Source organism: Cricetulus griseus, chromosome 2, assembly GCF_003668045.3.
Source record: "Cricetulus griseus strain 17A/GY chromosome 2, alternate assembly CriGri-PICRH-1.0, whole genome shotgun sequence".
Classification (NCBI taxonomy): Eukaryota; Metazoa; Chordata; class Mammalia; order Rodentia; family Cricetidae; genus Cricetulus; species Cricetulus griseus.
In genome coordinates this window covers 332592923-332614654 of record NC_048595.1, presented here as the reverse complement: position 1 = coordinate 332614654, position 21732 = coordinate 332592923, and positions in this window count along the sequence as shown.

The following is a 21732-nucleotide window of genomic DNA, read 5'->3' as shown; positions in this document are numbered from 1 at the left end:
GACCTTTGCCCCCACTAGTGGCACTGCCTGAAATTTCATTATCCTTCCCAGTATCTTTTATCACTCCTCAATCTCACTTTCTCATGAGACTTTTCCTTCTTATATAGAGCAACCCAGTACCCATTTCCATCAACCCATCTCCTTTGTACTTGCTGTTACTTGTTCTCCCACACCTGTCACTTTCTCATGTGCCCTGATTTGTACAGTTATTATGCTCACTATCAACATAGGATTCTCTGTGCAGCCAGGCTTCTTCAGAGGAGCAAAACCCAATTTATAGTGGGGAATTACCAATACAGAGCCAAGCAGAAATATAAGGGTATTTAATAGGGAAAAGCCTTACTTACAGAGCGACCTAGCCAGCAGGCATGGCAGCAGTCTGTACGCAAGCTGAAAGGGGGTGAAACTGAAAACGAAACTCAGCCAATTCAAATTCTTACTCTACTCTACTTCACCCTGACCACGAGGCGTGGTCAGGCAGACCTGTAGCCAGCCCCTAAACAGGTGTGGCTACAGGTTCCCTATACCAATTAACAATAAGATGCATGTGCTGAGTTGGTGTGGTGCGTCTAGATACATCAAGAAATAGCACTGGTTTGGTGTTTGCTTGTTTGCTTGCTTGCTTGTTTTGGAGCTTGCCTCACAATATTAGGGGGACTAGCATGATCAAATTCTTCAGGATACCAGAGACATCGGGAATCTGAGGATGCATGGCAGGGCTGCTATTACTGCAATCAGAAGACAACTCAGGGGTCCCAGTCTTTAACTGTGTCCTCATTTTGTTACCATAGTTCTCTTGGAACTCATTGTGAAGGGTAGGCTGACCTTGAACTCATAGAGTTACAGCTGCTGGGAGTAAAGATGTGTATCGCCTCCTGGCATGACCTTAACCTTTTCCTCATGCCTTTTAAATTAATTGGATGTTCTAGTCACATCAAGGTATTTTCTCAACTCTAAATCTACTAATTTAAATAGTATTTTTTTATTTGAATTAGAAACAAGATTGTTTTACATGTCAATCCCGGTTCCCTCTCCCTCCCCTCCTCCTCTACCACCCCCCCCAACTAAAACCCTACCTATCACTTACCCTTTCTTCTCCCCAGGGAGGGTAAGGCCTTCCATAGGGGGTCATCAGAGTCTGTCGTATCCTCTGGGATAGGGCCTAGGCCCACCTACACCTTAAATAGTAATTTATTGTTTAAAACAACACATTCATAGTAACATCTAAACTGGCATTTGACCAATTACTGTATGCCATCACCTTGCCAAGGTAACAGTTAAAATCTGTCACAGATTTTAGTGAAATATAAGCCCTTCAAGGAAAAAAAAATCCTTTGTTTTGTTTTGTATTATATGTTAAGTGCCTGAACCTATGATTAACACATATATTAAAATGAATTAATGAGTCTTACCAAATATAAGGAAAACCCAACAGGAATATTGTGTCTGGAGGATGGTGGGGTCAGTCCAGAGATCTCCCTGAAAGATGTGCACTTCAAACATAGTTTAGCAAGGATCCTAGGATGAAATTTGGCAAAAGAAGGAGGAAAAGACTTCAAGAAATCAGAATGATATGTATGTTGACTCTAAGTAGGAAGAAAACAAACAAAATGTACCCTTACAATAACGACTTCTTGTACAAACAAAAGGGACACTTTTTAATTACCCCTGAAAAACTAAACACTTCCTTATTATACTGAAGACCCAAAGCATCATTTGTCTGTCTATAACATTTTTTAAAATATGGTCTCTTGAACATTTGAATGTTTTCCAAGTGAAATGAATGAAATGAAGCATTTATATGAGGCAGATGCATGCAACACAACCTTCAACCATAATCTTCCTATACCTACAGTAAGATCACAACAAACATAAAGAACTATTCACTGGCTTGAACCAGCAGTTAAAAGCCAGACTCAATATGATGACTGAAGGTACTGAGCAACCCTGCTCAGTTTTCTGCAGAGACAAGCAGTGTGTCTAGGGCAGAGTTGCTGCCAATTTCACTGCACCATAAAATCCTCCCAGCATCTGACCCTGATGAGACCATTAGAGTGTCCTAGATATCTATTATTTTTGTAGAGATACAGAAACCAAAGTTTAAGTGGGAAAGATGCTTATAAAAATAACTATTTCTCATGATGGTTCACTTAATCACTGTCACAACATAATTTCTGGTAAGCTCAATGCAGCCACGTTTCTCCACCTGGTTGCTTAACCTATCATATAGTTCAGTGTTCTCATCCACATTTTATTATATATGTATGTTGTCCTCCTGCTCTCTGGGCCAAAGACTAGACTTCTTGCTGGATTTAAAGAGTGGAGAATGTGCATACCAATAGCCCATCGGTCCTAGCTGCCCTTCCTCCCCTGGCAATTACAAATCTCCCCGTGACCACAGTTTGGATAGGGATCTTTGCTTTGTTTATCTTTGAGAAACTAAAGGTCTTAACCTTCTCATGAAATAGGGTGCCAGAATTGTATATAACCTTTGAGAACAAAATTCTCCAAAAATCAGGCTTCCAGTACAGGAAATCCCATCTCTAGACATTTTTAGTCCTCTTTCTATAACACCAAGCAGTTTTGGAGTAGGTTATTATAAAGACAACAATAGAACTATATTTATATGATATAAACAACCATGCATTCAGTCATTCATGAGATATTTATTCAAACTATCCTTATACCCAGTCTGTTGTGCACCACGAGGAAGGAGAGAGATAACACTTATGTGTTCCAAAGATTTTAATAAGTCACCACATAAGTGGGTCATTGATTGATCAGAGCTGCAGAACAAAGACTCAGGAGCCTTTTTTCTTAGGACAGACCTCAGCAGGGGCAACAGCAAGGTTTATAAGAACAAAAATCGCAAACGCTTATTGCCAAGTTACAGTTACAATTTTCACCAATCAGAAATCAAAGATTAGGGACTTTCCTTGTGTTCTATCACTGTCAACCGACATACAATGCAAGCCTTTTAGAACGACTAGTCATACTCATTTGTTCTTTCTGTTGTTGGGAACAGCCATAATGTTTCTAAAGAACTAAAGATGCATAACGACTATTTCTGTGGTTTAGGGAGGAGGTTGGCCAGTCATTGGAAAGTTCTCAGCTCCCTTAGGGCTTGGGAACCTGAACTTTATTTCACCCTACAAATAAATGGAATCTGAAGTTAGAATAGCAGTAGGTAGACCAAGGTGCCATTGTCTTCTCCCTTCACTATCTGTAGTTTTTCCCTTAAAATATGAATATTAATAATAAACAAATGATTGTGTTTTAATTCCAAATTTGAATTCTCACATTTTAAATGGGAGGACAAACTTAAAACATACTCAATCTTTTTTTCCAATACTTAATTCTTTAACAGACACAGATTTTAAATACCTTTAAAATACATTTTGTAGAGTTGATTAACATTATCAACCACTGTTTGACAAATATTTCACTGCCAACTGATATATGAAACAAATAAAAAATCCCCATGCAATTGGCTAGCTGGGTGTACTAGAAACTCTTCTGTAGGTCAGTAAGAAATCTGTATTAGTGTGTATTAGTGTGGTGTATGAAAAATGCTAACTGGCTGTCACCAGAAGAACAACACAGCTTGCTCTAGAATCACAGGAAAAACACCCTGAACAGTATAAGCTGCTTAGTCATGCCTGACTTTTATAATTCACTTTTACTTATGGAACAAATTGCACCACTGATCATATATCTCTATTGTAATGGGAGTGAAGACTTAGAAAGAAGAGGGGAAAAGAAATCATGCATTGTTCATCTGAAAAAGAAGGGTGTGTGTCATGAGCATTGTATTGGATGTCTAAGTTTTTTCCATGTTCCCCCCAACACTTGCATGCTTGATGCTAGGTATCAATTCTAGTCACTGTCTCACTGTAAATTTGCTGTTTATAATGGTAGGACATTATCAATGGTCTTTTAGAAATGATTTTTGGACCTACAAACTCTAATAGAACAATTGGCAGCCACAGAGCCTACTGTTCTCCACCTTTCTTAAAAACAAGTATTGTTAAAAACTTGCCTAGCAGTTCACTGGGAAGGAACTCAAGGAGTGGGTGGGAGTTGGGGGGAATGGAAGGAGAGGGGGGAAGGAAGACTGTGGTCAGTATATAAAATAAACAAAAAATGTTACTTAAATAAAATGAACTTAAAAAGAGATTCAAACTTCTCCAAAGTTTGCTTATTTTTGGACTAACATGTACATTCTGATGAAGTTTACTTGGTACTGGGAAAATTTTTTGTTGTTGTTTGACAGCTTTAGGAATCTTTTATTTTTTTATTTTAATACTAGATAAGCAGTGATTTTTTTAAAAATTCTTTATCTCTTTAGTGAAATGATGCACCAAAAAGAGTTCATCCTCCAACCCCCCTCCCAACTTGCCCTAAATAGTTGTAGGATGACCAGTGTTTATAATAGTGCATAAAATTTCTTAATCTAATTTACAGGAAATGGCAAAGCTGTATTCCAAACCCATCTACCTTACACATATGCAGGTAACTTGTCCCTCCAACAGATTAACAGCAGGAAAGAATTAACTCAAACCACAAAATTACTTCATTTATCACATGCTAAAATGGATGCCTGGAAAAGTAGAACAATTTATCTATAGGTTGATGTAACTGTATAAAGTAAATGTAAGTTTTTTAAAAAGCTGTGATTCAAGCCACATCCTTGACTTGCAACCCTTTCTAGAATTAAGTGGTTATATATCATTTTTGAAGTCCACAATGCAATAAAGTAAAATGAACAGCTAGCAAATTACTTACAAAACTAGGACTTCAAAAGATGTTTTTAAAGATTGTCCCTTAAGCAATCATTGTTTATCTACAATCTACCTTGCACTGGCACAGCTAATGCATCTAGTATTGAATTGTAATTGTTCCTTGAATGTTAGCATTCACACCATACAATCTAAAATAAAGATAAAACCAACCTGTGGATTATTCTTCTTATGTTCTCAAATCATTAATAAAAGCTTCCAACACAAAAGGAGCCAAAATGTACAGAGATCAAGGACAATGAGCCAAACCCACATGATTTCTGATGGATCAAAGAAGAACACAGACCTTACAAACAGCCCCTCTGTTTGCTATTGGTGCATCTAACAAAAAGGCAGAAATGGCTAACTATACTGTTACTGATCCAGGAAAAATGTGTTAAAAGTGGTAGCTTTTAAAATGCAGGAGTGTTTTCCCTCTGAGGTAACATTAATTTGTGAAGACTCAAAAGAGCTATTTTCTAATTCATTAAAAGGATTACACTTAGCCAGGTGGTGGTGGCACATGCCTTTAATCCCAGCACTCAGGAGGCGGAAACAGGCATGGTCTACAGAGTAAGTGCCAAGACAGTCCCCAAAGCTACACAGAGAAACCCTGTCTCAAAAAATCAGAAAATAAAAGTAAATAAAATAAAAGGATTATGCTTGCATCATTGCACTTCAGACTCAATTCTGCCTAACGATGTTGATTCATGCCTTAAATTCCAGCACTTGGGAGACAGAGACAGGCAGAGCTCTGTAAGTTCAAAGACAGCTTAGTCTACCAGCTAGTTATAGGTTAGCCATGGCTACCAAAGAAACCCTGTTTTTTGTTTCAAAAAAACAAAACAAAAACCAAAAAACCTTAACTCTAAAATATTGTATTTCTTTTGTGAGGTTATCTATCAGGTTCTTTTCTGTAGAAGTTTTTCGCATTTATATACACCATCAAAAAGTGTCTGCAGAAATGAATTCAACAGATCTTGGCTGCCTACCACACCAAGCACCAGTGGGTAATGATGGGGAACAACTTTTGGTCCAAAGGATTGTAGAGTCTGGTAAGGAGAGATTCAAGAGTATGGAAATGCTTAGCTAACTCTGATTCTGGGGACTTGGTTTCCTTTCTAGGACCGGATGACTTACAAGTTGCTTTTAGCTCTATACATCATATTAACTCACTTTTTTAGTGATACAATCTTAATAGAAGAGAAAATAAATTAAAATACAAATAAAGTGTCATGAAATTATCTGCATGATTCCAAAAAGACACTAGGGGATTTGTTCTCTACATCACTGGATTGTCCTCAATACATCCAAAGAAAATCTATGGGTTAGTCATGTCTTGATCTTCAGGAATACAAAAAAGGAAATTTTATTTTGCATATAATTAAATATCACATTTTCTCAAAGAATCGTAATTTTTTTGAACAATGAAGCATATTTACTTTGTGGCTGGGGGAAGTTGTTTTGTGACTAGAGGAAAGGATAGAAAAACTTACCTGGCTTTTGAGCCAAACCCATGATCAAGTATGGGTCTTCTTTATCTATCTGTCAGACTTAAGAAAATTTCTTGACATATTATTTTATCAGATGTTTAGTTTCTTATCCATAAAATCCACATATTATGATGAATTTGGTTGTTGTAAGAACAAGTATTCAATATGGAAAACTGTACCGTATAATTTATTTTTCCCGAACTCTGAAGATAGCACCGAATAGGATAAAATGATTCTTGGGCAGAAAGGGAAAAGTTCCTTTAAAAGTTCCTTTCCACCTTGTATGTTCATTTCATCAAGAATATGTAAATGAATGATAGTGTTTGGCCATGAGAGCCCTATGTGTGGTCTATAGTCCCTGAGCATCTGAGGCTACTGGTCTGTGTTCCCTTTGCCGATACAGTTCTCATCTCAATATAAGAATGGCTTCCCTAGTAGTGTGGATTGTGGGCTAGTAATCCTTTGGTCTATGTGTAAAATCCATATATGAGTCTTATTTGTCTTTTTGTCTTTTTGTGACTGGGTTACCTTGCTCAGAATGGTTTCTTCTTGTTCCAGCCATTTGCCTGCAAATTTCAAGATTCCATTATTTTCTTTCTCTGCTGAGTAGTACTCCATTGTGTAAATGTACCGCATTTTCTCTATCCATTCTTCAGTTGAGGGCATCTAGGTTGCTTCCAGGTTCTGGCTATTACAAATAATGCTGCTATGAACATAGTTGAACAGATGTCCTTGTTATAGGAATGTGCTTCTTTGGGTATCTGCCTAAGAGTGGAATTGCTGGATCTTGTGGTAGACTCATTCCCATTTTCCTGAGGAACCTCCATACTGATTTCCAAAGTGGCTATACAAGTTTGCACTCCTACCAGCAGTGGAGGAGTGTTTCCCTTTCTCCACATCCTCTCCAGCATAAGTTATCACTGGTGTTTTTTTTTTTTTTTTAATTTTAGCCATATTGACTGGAGTAAGATGGTATCTCAGAGTTGTTTTGATTTGCATTTCCCTGATGGCTAAGGATAAATACTTTCTTATGTGTCTTTCAGCCATTTTAGATTCCTCTATTGAGAATTCTATATTTAGTTCTGTACCACACTTTTTTTTAAATTTATTTATTAGTTTTAGTTAGGGAACAAGCTTGTTTCACATGTAAGTCCCTTCTCCCTCTCCCTCTCCCTCTCCCTCCCCTCACCCCCATCCCTCCTCCCCACCCCCAACCTACCCCCCACCCCATCCACCCACCACTCCCCAGGCAGGGTAGGGCCCTCAACGGAGGCTCTGCAAAGTCCACCAAATCTTCCTGTGCTGGTCCTGGGCCCTTCCCCATGTGTCCAGGGCCAGAGTGTAACCCTTCATGTGGGATGGGCTCTCAAAGTCCCTTCTTGCACCAGGGAAAAATACTAATCCACCACCAGAGGCTCCCTGGAGTGCAGAGGCCTCCTTATTGACATCCATGTTCAGGGGTCTGGATCAGTCTTGTACTGGCCTCCCAGACAGCATCTGGGGTCGATGTGCTCTCCCTTGTTTAGGCCAACTGTTGCTGTGGGTTTCTCCAACCTGTGTACCACACTTTTTAATTGGATTATTTGGTGTTTTGGAGACTAGCTTCTTGAGTTCCTTGTAAATTTTTGGAGATCAGCCCTCTGTCAGATATGGGGTTGGTGAATATCTTTTCCCATTCTGTGGGCTGTCATTTTGTCTTGCTGACTGTGTCCTTTGCCTTACAGAAGCTTCTCAGTTTCAGGAGGTCCCATTTATTAATTGTTGATTTCTGTGTCTGAGCTACAGGTGTAATGTTCAAGGGTATTTCCCACTTTCTCTTCTAAGAGGTTCAGTGTGGCTGGATTTATGTTGAGGTCTTTCATCCATTTGGACTTAAGTTTTGTGCATGGTGATAGACTTGGATCTATCTTCAGTCTTCTACATGCCAGCATCCAGTTATGCCAGCACCATATGTTGAAGATGCTTTCTTTATTCCGTTGTATATCTTAGCTTCTTTGTCAAAAATCAGGTGTTGGTAGGTATGTGGGTTGATGTCAGGTTTTTCAATTCGATTACGTTGGTCTACCTGTCTGTTTTTGTGCCAATACCAAGCTGTTTTCAGGACCATAGAAGTCAGGGATGGTGATGCCACTGGAAGTTACTTTATTTACAGGGTTGTTTAGGCTATCCTGGGTCTTTTGTTTCTCCATATAAAGTTGAGTATTGTTCTTTCAAGGTCTGTGAAGAATTGTGTTGGGATTTTGATGGGCATTGCATTGATTGCTTTTGGCAAGATTGCCATTTTTACAAGCTAGGCAACAAAGAGGACTCCGAGTGTGAGAGACATACATGGTCCCCTGGAGAAGGGGAAAGGGACAAGATCTCCTGAGCAAATTGAGAGCATGAGGGGAGGGGAGATGGAGCTAGGAGAATGAGAAGGGGAGAAGAGGAGGGGTGAGGAGGACATAAGGGATCGGGAAGGTTGTGTAGAGGGAAGAATAGAGGAGAGCAAAATAAGAGATACCATCAGAGAGGGAGCCAGTATAGGTTTAGTGAGAAATCAGGCACTAGGGAAATGTCAGAGATCTACAAGGATGACACCAACTAACCATCTAAGCAACAGTGGAGAGGCTACCTTAAATACCCTCTCCTGATAATGAGATTGATGACTAACTTATATGCCATCCTAGAGCCTTCATCCAGCAGCTGATGGAAGTAGAAGCACACACCCACAGCTAAACACTAAACTGAACTGAAATCCAGTTGCAGAGAAGGAGGAGTGATGAGCAAAGGGGTTAAGACCAGGCTGATAAACCCCACAGTAACAGCTGACCTGAACAAGGGGGAGCTCTTGGCCCCAGACTGATAGCTGGGAAACCAGCATGGAACTGATCGAGGCCCCATGAATGTGCATGTCACTGTGGAGGCCTCAGGAATGTATGGGGCCTCTTGCAGTAGATCAGTACTTATCCCTAGCTTAGGAATGGACTTTAGGAGCCCATTCCACATAGAGGGATACTCCCTCAGCCTAGACACACAGGGTGGGCCTAGGCCCCATCCCAAAGGATATGACAGACTCTGAAGACCCCCCCCACATGGAAGGTCTCACCCTCCCTGGGGAACAGAAAGGGTTTGGGAAAGGTAGGGTGTTAATGGGGGTGGGGACAGGGGAGGAGGGGAGGGAGAGGGACTGGGATTGACCTGTAAAACAATCTTGTTTCTAATTTAAATAAAAATGGAGAAATAAAAGAATATCTTCCTTCTCCTGTCTCCCAGTCTTCTACCACTGGATGTACATCCTTCCTTGCCCCCATTTTCCCTTCTTCCTAAAAGCCTTCTAGTAGTCACAACTGAGAACCATGCACATTTCCCCAATAGTCACTTGGAATTAATAATTTTGCTGACATACTTTTTTTACTTTTCTACTGCTGTGAAGACACCATGACCATGGCGACTTACAGAGAAAACAATTTATTGGGGGCCTAGAGTTTCAGAGTGAAAGTCCATGACTACCATGGTGGGGAGCATGACAGCAAGCAGGTAGGCATGGCACCAGAGCAGCAACTGAGACATAATATCTTCATCCACAAGTACAAGGCAGAGAGAGAGAAAGCTAACTGGGTCTGGCATCAGCTTTTGAAACCTCAAAACTCACCTCCCAGTGACACACCTTTTCCAACAAAGTCACACCTCCTAATCCTTCTCAAACACCAAATAGGGACCAAATATTCAAATACATAAATTCCAGAGGGGGTGGAGGGGTGTCATTTTCATTCAAACCACCACATTGCAGAGAAGGAGGAGTGATGACCAAAGGGGTTAAGACCAGGCTGATAAACCCCACAGTAACAGCTGACCTGAACAAGGGGGAGCTCTTGGCCCCCCTTGAGAGAAATCTTAGTCTTTCTGAGTCTATAATAATAACCTCTAAATATTCAGCTGGATAGTTACTAGAATAGGAATGTCATGTATCCTTATTTATTTTAGATTCTCTTTGGCCTTTGGTTATTCTTTCTGGACCTAAAGAAGTTGATACTGGCACAGGTCAGCCCTGAAGCTTTGCTTAGTCTCGAAAAGACTAAGGGCACTTGACATGCTGTCTCACACTTCTCCTGCCATGGTTTTTACTCTTTTTAAAAGAATGGCAATTTTTAAGGAAATATGAAATGAAACCATGTTGAATTAACTCCTCAGGCCCAGGATAGGATGCCACCAGTCTCCATAGTCGAGAGCTCTAAACGGATGATCTCAAACCTCTGTCTGTCTCCTGGCTTGGCACACACAAGAAAGAGACACTTCAGGAAGGAAGCACCAGCCTTTAATTCCTCCTCACACTGGACTTGCATGATATATTTTGTCTTCTTGTTATTTTATGTGTCCTTAAATTTACAAATTCAATGGCCCGTTATATAAGGCCCTTTGCTTTTCTATCAGCTGGAAGAGACAATATGAGTAATTAGGAAGGCAGGATTTGTTTAGCTGGAAAATAAGGGAAATGGTCAAAGATGAAATTGTTTAATTCTTTCTCCTCAAGTAACTTCAGAATTACAGATGTCTCTGAATGCAATCAATTAATTTCAGCCATGTCTGTTTATTTGTATGCATGTTGCCAAAGTAAAAGCTTAATCCAAAGACTAATGATTTGGGAATCAGTTGGGTATTCCTCTGGACCCTGTCCAATTACTTTTTATGGGAACACCCAGATACAATATACAGCCAGCGAAGTGACTGGGCAGCTAATGTGCATCAAGGCACAGTTACACTCAGGCTGGAGCAAAGGCAGAGTTCAGCTAGTTAACTCCAGTCTTCTTTAAATGCAATTAAGTAGAGTGGACCCTGGTTAGGTGGAGCCAGAAACTGGAAAAGTTGGGTTATTCAATGGAAATAACAACTGGTTATAATCCACAGACAAAAAAATAATGAAAGTATTCAAAGGAAGAAACTTTTTGTTAAAAAGAATCAGATGTTGTATTATTGGCTTTTTTGAAAGTATAACAAACTGTTTCATAATTCGCCAAAATAGTATTCATCTACGTAAACTAATAAAGGCACCACTGATTAGTTTAGGAGGAATCTGATTATTGGGACACAAGTTGAAAGTAAAATGCACTTGCTTAATAGATAGCTTTTCTCTCATGTGCTTACAAACTCCCTCATGTGCTTCTCTGCTCTGATAGATGACAGATATTCACTGTTCTGGAAGGTGGTATTCCACTAGGTAAACTCTCAATCATGGCTGCAATGTGTAGTTCCTGCAATTGTCCCCTGTTATAGAACTAGAACAATTAGATGTGATGTTATTTCCTTTTCTCTCTCCCCTTCCTTCATAGGATAAACGTTTTAATTTTCAATTTTCGTGGAGTTCTTTGGTTCCTGTAACAATGTTGCAGAATGCCAACATTTGGCACTGTCATTCTAGACCTTTTATGTTTGTTCAGGCTAGATAAGAGAATAGTGAATATGACTGGCCTAAAAAATTATCCTCTCCATAAGAAAATTTAATATAGATGTGAGTGGGAATTTTGTACCTACTGGTTTGTCAACAAAACTCAACTTATTATTACTGGTTCTTTAACAAAATTCTCATAGTTGAAACAAAGCTCCTAAGGGCAGAGTATAAATGTGTTAAGTGCTTATAGGAAATATTAACCAACCTGCATACATTAGGATGTCTTACAGTCAGTTAAGTTCACCTGTACTGAGACCATGACTCAGCTCTCTTGTAAAGGCAGTCTACTGTAAGTTTTGACTCCATAAAATCAATGATTCATTTGATTTGTTTCATAGGCGACTTAACAGTGAAAACTTTAAGAACCAAGTTTCAGGCCAGAGTTAAAATAGTGTAGGATATGGTAACAAGAGCACAGAGCTAGAAGATGAAGAAGCAAAGCTATCAAGGAAGTTAGCGTTCACTCCTAGGAAGGTGTCTATTTCTCATAGGCTGCAGGATTTGAAAGAATAAAGCAGAAGCAAGACTCCTAATGACAGGAGCTATACTAGTTGATGTGAAGTCAGCACATGATTACCTTGGTTTTTGTATTAATTCTTAACCAATCCAAAAACCCCTGCCTCCTGAAAGCCAGGAAACATAACTCTCATTGACTGTTGCCCATGCAAATGTGTAGAATTTGGCCTCAGCTTGCTTTAATGAGCCATGTTTGATGAGCCATGTTTATGTACATGACTGGCCCCCTTAAACTAGCTCCATAACTTCTTTCCTCTTTGCATTGCACCTATTCTTTTCCCACAATGCATGCTGCCTTCTATCTCAATCTGTGCACATTGCATTCCTTTCTTCAGTTCCCAGTCACATTTCAACTCTCTTTGAAACTGCCCCAGATAAGTTTGTAATGTCCTATGTATTGAATAAAAACAAAGAATATGTACTAATTCCCAAATTACTGCTTTTTCATAGGTTTTTATTTTATGAAGTGCCCTCTTTTGATTAAATGTCTTATTCTTCACTTTCTCGGCATCCTTTTAGTAGTATTCTCTTGTCTGCCTTTCATTGCTATTTGCTGGGACTTAACTCATTAAAACAATGAGTTTTCTCTCATTCACCAGCTATAACATATTAACTGTATATCAATAAATACCAAATCTTTACTATCAGACTATCCTTTGTTCCTAGGTTCCAGGTCAATCTATTCTTTCTGGCTGGGATATTTAATTTCAAGGAGAACTCACGCTTGCAACTCCAAAAGAGTCTTTTCCAAATTGGAATTCTTATTCCTATGTTCATTGTGACCCCAAGAAGAAGATGTAATTTGGCTGACACTTCTTGCTAGGACATTTTGATTGCATGATCATTACCTACTTTTAGGTAACTTTTGTGAGAGATGCTCTATGATAGGCATTGGCAGGAGCTAAAATTTTTTTCATACTTTACCTCTGCTCCTGTGAACCCACTCATCCCCAACTTAAAACATTCTCATCTCTGGGTTTCCAGAGCAAATGAGTAAGTACTGAGAGTAAGCCTAAGTATATAGTGAATGTTAGTATTCAGGGTATTTTTCTTCATACACACAAAGTGGAGAACTGGGTCTGTACTTCAATTCTCTGATCATCATTAAGATGTCCTCTTATTAGTCATATAACACATGGTAGATGGTCTGGGCTACAAGCTCTGTGTACTTGCATTTCTCCTGTAGATCCTATCTGTCCTTTTTTCTGGAGGTACCACTTATACTAACATCATGAAAGCATCATAATATTAGCATTGATTCATGTTGAACCTACTTGTCTTTAGAGTTTGGTAGATTTGATAGTATTCATGGTAGTTCGAGTAGGATGATAATTTGGTATCTCATGGTCAGATGCATCTCTGGGTTTCACAGAACCCTTGTAAAATTGATCTTCAAAAAGCATATCACTTTCCACTGCAAGTGGCTTTTCCCACTGATAGAAGCTCTTAAGATCATACTATGAGATCAGTAGACCTGATAGCACTGAGAGTTGGAACTGATACAAAAACATTTTTTATTCTGAGTCTCTCTCAAATCTATCAGTCATTGATGTCACTTACTATATTAATTGGAGCAATATAATGAGGTAGAATTGAAGAGTTGTTTAACCTGTAAGTGTAGATTTCTGTGTGAAGAGAATGAACAAACTTATTTTTCATGGGGAAAAGGAGTTGAATTTTTTGATTAATAAAGATATTTTTGAGCCAAGTTATAATAATACAAAATTTATAGGGTGAAACCACAACCTATTATTTACATCTTTCAATCTCTCTTTTCAGTATCAAACATGGTAATTTTGATACTTCTGTCTCAGTGGAGACACCATCACTTTCTTAGGCACCACTCCTATCACTAATATGCACCACAGCCAGACTGTTAAATGTATCTGAGAAGTATGAGCCCAAATTTATAGATTCTCCCTCTTCCAACATTACACTCCTCTTTCCTTAAAGTATACTGTCAGAATCCAGACTTGCACATGGATCTCCCCAGACCATATGAATATGAAGTCTAATCTTGTAGTCCTTTGTGGGCATAGCCCCATTGTCATCAAGATGGTAGTGAGTGGTCCAGTTTCAAAGTCATATCCCCACATCCACTGTCTCAGAGTACTCATGACAGCAGCTATTGAAGCTTTCTTCTTTGCAGAACAAACTTTGAAACAAAAATTTACTATTGCTGATGTGGAGATCTTTGGAAAGGCAAAGGAAGAAGCAGAATCACCTAGAGGAAGGAGCTAAACCTTCATGATAGCCTCAAAGGAAGCTCAAGCCAATGAGTATATTATATGGATGATTCTGAAGATAGTCTGTTCTTTTCTAGTCATCTAAAACTAAAGAGGAGTGAGATGTTTATATTCCCCTGCATTGAGTGTTGGCCACCATGTAAAGAAGGTGTGAGGGCTGACACCTAAAGGCCATTTTCAATAGCATGCCTCAGAGCCCATGTAATAAGTCCTGTATCCTGAAATTGATACATCACAACCTCTACCACCTTGTATAAAAATATACTGACACTAAACTAGGCAGGTCTTCACAACTGCCTACTTATTACCTTTTCAAAATTAGATGCTATCTAAAAGCTTTTGGGTAGCATCCCACAAATTGATCCAACAACTTAAGGAAATTGTTATCAGTGCAATGGATATGGCCAAGCTGGAGAGATGGCATAGTGGGTAAAGGGGCTTGCTGCCAGGCTTGATAATCGAGCTCACATCATAGGAGAGAATGGAGTCCCCATAAGTTATCCTATAACCTCCACATAAGTGCTGTGTTGTATGCATGCTCTCGCATAGACACACCCATACACATACAGGTAAATAAATATAATTTTAATAATCTTTTAAAGTGGAATAGCTTTGTTTAGGTCTGCCAGAAGCAAAGTGCCACAGCTCCTTCTTCACACAAAAACTGAGTGCTTTGCAATCATAGTTAGGCGCCCAGTGAGACTGTCTTAAATATGAACTGGTGCATTTGTACAGGCTAGAAGAGACTGACTAAAAGAGATTATGTATCTTTTTGCCTTGATGAAGTCAGTTTTATTCAAAACAAGAAAAATATACTATCCTTCAGCATTAGGCTTACACATGGCACATAGACATACATGTGACAAAAACACTCATATACATACATTAAAATAAATAGAAGTGGAAAAGAAAAAGAAAAAAGGACAAGAAGAATAGCATTCAAGAATGTGCTTCTTTATGGTATAGGAGTTATGTGATCCTTCAAGGGAGAACCTGGTCAATGGAAGCAGAAGAAACTTCAGTAAATGTAGCCTGTGCAGTTCATCAGAAGCCAAGTCACAGGCTCAAGCTAGGAGGGTAAAGACTGCAGCATAACCTGGGAAGTATATTGTTAACAGTACCAGAATTTCACAGTGGTTTGCTGGGCCTCAAATCAACAAGGTGTGAAGCTATTCAGGTACAGTCCAAAACCAGAGCTTTGAAGTACAAAGTAAGTCTGACATACCAATCAGAGATGAGTTCATGCCAACAAATCTTTCACACACACAAGCTAGAAGCAAATCCTTAGTTCTTGGAAATGCTTTAGGACTCCTTTCCAGGGAGCTAAGCCCTACAAGGCGGCAGAATTGGTTTAATCTGGAGGATTTGAATAGCCAGGAGAGGAAGTGAGCTAAAATCACCAGTGTGAGGGCAGCCAGGGAGGTGAATAGAATGTGATCCTTCTACCAGTGTTATAGGCAACATGAAGACTGTAGAAGTCTACCAAAGTGTAGAAGTGGGTAATTAGTGGGTAATCATTGGCATTAGTTTCATGGGACAATTTTAAAACTTCCCTAGGGCAGTAGTCATAAAGCTAGGCTTGTGCAATATGTCAAATTGTATTAATGTACTTGACAATTGGTTTCTATAAGAATCTTAGGTATGTGGCATTTGTCTTATTCTGTTGTCTAATACTTTACTATTGAGTAAATTATAAACAATGAAAGTTTATTTGGCTAACAGGTACAATCACTCATATATCAGAGAAGAGAGGTCATTTCCATAATGACCCCATGCTGATTTATAACATGACAGAATAACAAGGAAACATGTATGAGACAGAGATAAAATGAAGGGTCCAGACAAAGCTAAGTAGCTCTTATATCATACTAATTCACCCCTGAAGGCTCAGTCCATCACCTGATCCCATATGAAAGGTCTATCTTCTAATATTGTTGCAACAACAATTGAACTTTAATAAGAATTTGGCAATGTACCTCCAAACTATAGCAGTGTTGGTGATAAACTGTTGGTCTTGTCATTTATTGAGGCTAAAAGACATCCATATCACTTTGTCATTCTTCTGTTTTGTTTTGTTTTGTTTTGTTTTGGTTTGATTTGGTTTGGGTTTTGGTTTTTCCAGATAGGTTTCTCTTTGTAACCCTGCCTGTCCTGGAACTCTCTCTCTCTGTAAACCAGGCTGATCTTGAGTTTAGAAATTTGCCTGCCTTTGCCTCCAGAGGCACCACCACACCTGAACACTTGGTTATCCTTACAAAGCATGAAGCTAGCATGTTACATACATGACTCTAGAGCATAGTGTATCATGAAATAATACATGTGACCCCAGAAAAAAGGTGCCTGTGGCAGTACTGGGAAACATTTTGATGGGGTTGATTCAAACTGAAGTCAAATGGGATTACCCTGCCCCAGGCTCAGAAGATGCCATTGTCAGTCAAATACAATGCCTTAATTTCAGTGACTTTCAAAGTAAGAGTTGAAAAGAATGCTGGAGAAATGACTCAGCTGTTAAAAGCTAGGCTCACAACAACAACAACAATAGAAGAGATGAAATGCTTTATCTTAAGCATGTTTCACCTACAAACATGTCTCATGGATGTGGAATATTATTTCATTGTGACACCTAGCACCCTTGGCCTACTTACTCAATAAAAGTCAATAGTATTGATGAGTGGAAGGAAGGTAGAAATAAGGACCTAATGATATCTGAACCCATGGGTAAAGAAAGTAGTACAGATGGTTGGTTAAGTATAAAGAAATCACTAAGTTAACATTATCACTGGGCCGGAAGTATTTGTCAGCTCTATCTTTTTTAAAAAAAAATTTAAATATATTTAAATCTCAAAAATTAAAAAACATTTTTCAATGTTCTTTTTATTAATAAAATATATAGGTAAGTGCAATCTTCACATAAATAAATGACAAAACTATAATTTTCCCTAGTAACATGATAAAAGAGAAATAAAAAGAAAGTAATTTATAAAAAGCCTCTATAGATTCCATTAGTAAATGCATGAAACAATATAAGACATAATAAAGTAGCCAGATACTCATAGCTGTATGTTGAATCGTACATGTGACATTACATATGTCGTTTGACAGTGACTTATATATTGAGAACGCAACACCAAGAATGGGTTTGTGACAGCATTGATTTTCTGAAATTGTGAATAATGTTTCAACATCAAAAATTACTTTTTCACAGATGGTATAATGTTCTATGTTGAAAAACCTCGGGATTCTACACCCCCAAAAAATCTAGAATCAGAAAAATTACCAGAATTCAAAGTCAACACAAAATTTAACTGCATTTCTATATGCTACCAGTGACCAATCTTTAAAAATAAGTGAAACTTCTATTTAAAATAAAATCAAAGGAATACAACACTGAGAAGTTAACTTCAGAAGTAAGACAAAAGACTTGCACAATGAAAACTACAAAACATTGCTGAAAAAGATTAAAGAGGATAGATGATTATAAACATATCCCATGTTCATGGATAAGAAGGCTTAATATTACTTAGATGTTGGTACTATTCAAAGCGTGTATAGTCAGTGAAATCCCTACCAAAACCCCAGTGATTTTTTTGTGGGGTTGCAGGTAATAGGGAAATCCCAGGAAACTCCCAATAGCAAAAACAGTTTTGAAAAAGATTAAAACTGGAGTACCCATTATACCTAATTTCAAAACCAATTACAAAGTGATCAAAAATTGTGTTAGTGACATAAGGAAAAGTATATCCAACGAAGAGTAGAATAGAAAGTCTAGATGTAAAGTCACATGTTCAAATGGTTCTCGATATAGGGCTAAGACCATTCTGTGGTGATATATTATTTATGATTTAATAAAGATTGCCTGAGTATCAGAATGAAAATCCAGTCACACTAGTTAGCTATAGGAATGGGTGGTGGTAGCAAACACCTTTAATCCCAGGACTCAGGAGATACACAAGGCTACCAAGGGCTACATTAGAGTGAATCAATCTAAAAGATTATTGCTCACACCTTTAATCTCAACCCCCAGAGAGGTCTATATTAAGACAGGAGCCCAGTGTCTCAGCCTGCATTCTGAGATTTGGTCCCCAACCACATTAAGGAGAGGCAGCAGTCTGAGGCTTGGTAGAGAGCTTGTGAAGACAGGATCACCCCTTTTGGTCTGAGGTAGAGGTAAGAGCTAGTGGCTGGCTGCTTTGCTTTTCTGATCTTCAGCTTGAAGCTTGAACTCCTGTCTCTGAGCTTTTATTATTTGTGTTATACCATTCAATAGGGAAAAGTGCATTTTCAGCAATGCTGCTGGGAAAGCTGAATACCTACTTGTGGAAAACACAGCTGGGTTTCTAATGCTGTGTGTAAGCAGTGAATTAACCTGCCAAAGTTGAACCCCTAACACGTGAACAAAAATTAACTAAATTTAATCAGACCGCCCTAAAACTTTATAGTTCTCGAGGAAAACAAGATAAGGATTCATGGAATTTGATTTGATAATGATATTGGGATATGGCAGGAAGGCACAGGTCACAAAATAAAAAATACAAATTGAACTTCATAAAAAGTCAAGTTTTGTATATACCAGGAGAGAATCAGTATCAACAGACAAAAAAACACAACTCAATATAATAACAGCAAATATTTGTAAACCATGTACTAATAGACATTTTTTCAAGTTAGCACAAATGATCAACAACACATTTTTTTCCAAGTTAACACAAATGATACCCAACATCTCCACTGTGGAAATATGAAGCAAAATCCCACAATGACATGCTACACTCATTAGGAAGGGTACCATTAAAAAAGTCAACAAATCAAGGATGTGCATAAACAGGAGCCCTTGCACTGTTAATGAGATGGTAAAAGGTATAGCTACTATGGAAAATAGTTCAGTGGTCCTTCAAAAAAACAAACACAAACAAACAAACCCAAAACCAGCCAACAAAACCAAAGAAAGACAAAGTAGAATTACTATGTAACTCAGCAATTCTTTCCATTACATACTCAAAAGAATAAAAAGAAGCATCTGAAAAGCTATTTGTACGCTTAGTTTCTTTTCCTAACAAAAGCAACTTAAGAGAGCAAAAGGCTTGACTCCTGCTCACAGTCTGAGGGTAGAGTCAATGGAGGTGGGGAAGTCAAAGCAGTGGGACCTTGAATTGTGACCACATCACATCACATGGGAACTGAAAAGGAGCTAAAGAATGTAAATTTGTCCCACGTGCTGTTGGCTTTGCCTTTTTAGATTGCAGAGATGAGTTTTGTGTAGAGAGGCTGTGAAAAGCATCCACAGAGAGGGTAAGAAGGAAAAGTCATTCAAACTTTTACCAGCGTGAGTTGGACACTGTCCTGTGGTGAGTATCCTCCCCTTCACATTCCTATAGCATGCACATCCTTATTAGTGCACCCCATTGTTTCTGGAACCACTTTTAGAATCTAGTGATGCAGATTTGCAGGGACTTTATATTGCTTTTGCAATATTTGATGTCTTATTACTTTGTGAACTGGTGATGTCTTAATTAAAAGACAATTTCATTGGTAATAGAAACGGTTGTAACTTATCCCGAGAAATGATTTTTCAAATGACATGCCTTTGGCTGACCACTGTGCATACTTTTCTTTGGTGCTTATGTGAATAAACAACTTTGCAACTCTTTTGTGCTTTGGGGGTAGGCATAATCCCTTAGTTTTCCATAGTGTGTCCCTCTTTGCTTCCACTGAACTCTAAGCTCAAAGAAAAGTACCAAGATGGGAGGCCATGGACATTTGTCTTACTGCTAAATTGTGAATTAAGACCTGATGAAAACCCTAGGACAAAACACCAAGACAGGGGACAAAATCCCCTGCTGTGGTTTGGAAAGAAAAGTGGGGAAAATAGACTTGGCTTGGCCTTGCCATTTTCCCCTACTCCCTCAGGGGGTGGAGAGTCTCTGAACATCCCTCTGTGCCTTGTGCTTACTGCACTCTGTAAGGCAAGTTCCCAGCTCCTGCTGCATGCCAACCTGGAGGGTAAAGACCGCCTCTGCAATGTGGACTCTTGCCCCTACCTCCTTCCATACAGAGGACAATTCTGCACTGGCTATTAAGGGAGATCTTCTAAATTAAGAGACTTAACAAACTGACTTTCACATATCCCCTCCCACACCTACAGTTCTGTGAGTCTAAGGCAGGAAGCAAGGAAGTTTCCATTTTACTCTGAGGAGCCTTTAGTTACTGAGGCTTAGTAGCAAGCTTAAGGGTGAACTTGACAGTCTAGGCTGAGTGACAAACTCATCTTCCCCAGTGGTTTTGGCAACCCCCATCCTCTTCTTCCCAATGTGTGGTTCTCTGAACAAAGAAGACCGTGTTCCCCAATTTATTGTTCAAAGAAGACCCAGAGTTAGGTACAACACGAGTTTATTGAGTTGATCTCAAAACACTGTTCACACATTAGTATAGAAGAAAGATTAAAACAAAATACTTGAACCAGATGCTATATGACGCATTATAGGAACAATTTTGACTCATCTAGGCACATCATATACAAGACGCAGCAAGATTGGTTGTTTTGAATAGGATCAACAGCTATATATATACAGGAAGCCTAGATTAGAAGCCCATCTCCAGACATGTTGTTTAAGGCCTCCTGGCCTATAGTTATTTCTGCTTGACGAATCACTGTTTCTACCATAGCACGTTGTATATGGCATTTTCTCAATAGTGGATAGCATATATGCTGGTTCAATAAGATAATATTGCCTAGAGACATTGAAACCATCTTAGTCGCTATAAGTGTACTGCACAATGTTCCCACCATGGCTAAATTTCCTAATGACACATTTCTTAGAATGCACTTTTGACTTAAATGACATATGACTATAAGTGTGTACACATGCAAAAACATACATTTTATAGTCATCTGCCAGTTCTAGAATTTATGAACATAATGGGGTGCCTGGGAATATTTTATTTTCCTCCTGAAAATGCCCACAGCTGCTTATTCTGAACATCTGGGATAATGGAACTCTAAACAAAATACAGTGTGCATAATGCCAGGCACACTTAATCCCTCTTTTGAATGAATTACCAAAATTAGTGTGAAGGAAAGAATTCAGTAGACCTAAAAGGGCCGACCTTTAATATCACAGCTAATACATTGCAACACAAAAAAACTCCCTTGAAGTGGATTTATTCTTATGGAAGGCCTGTCACAAAGGCCAAAAACAAGCCAAGATATGACATCCAAAAGCAGTGATAAATGGCCATCCCTGGAGCAGGGAAGGTGTCCAGTAAGATCTCCA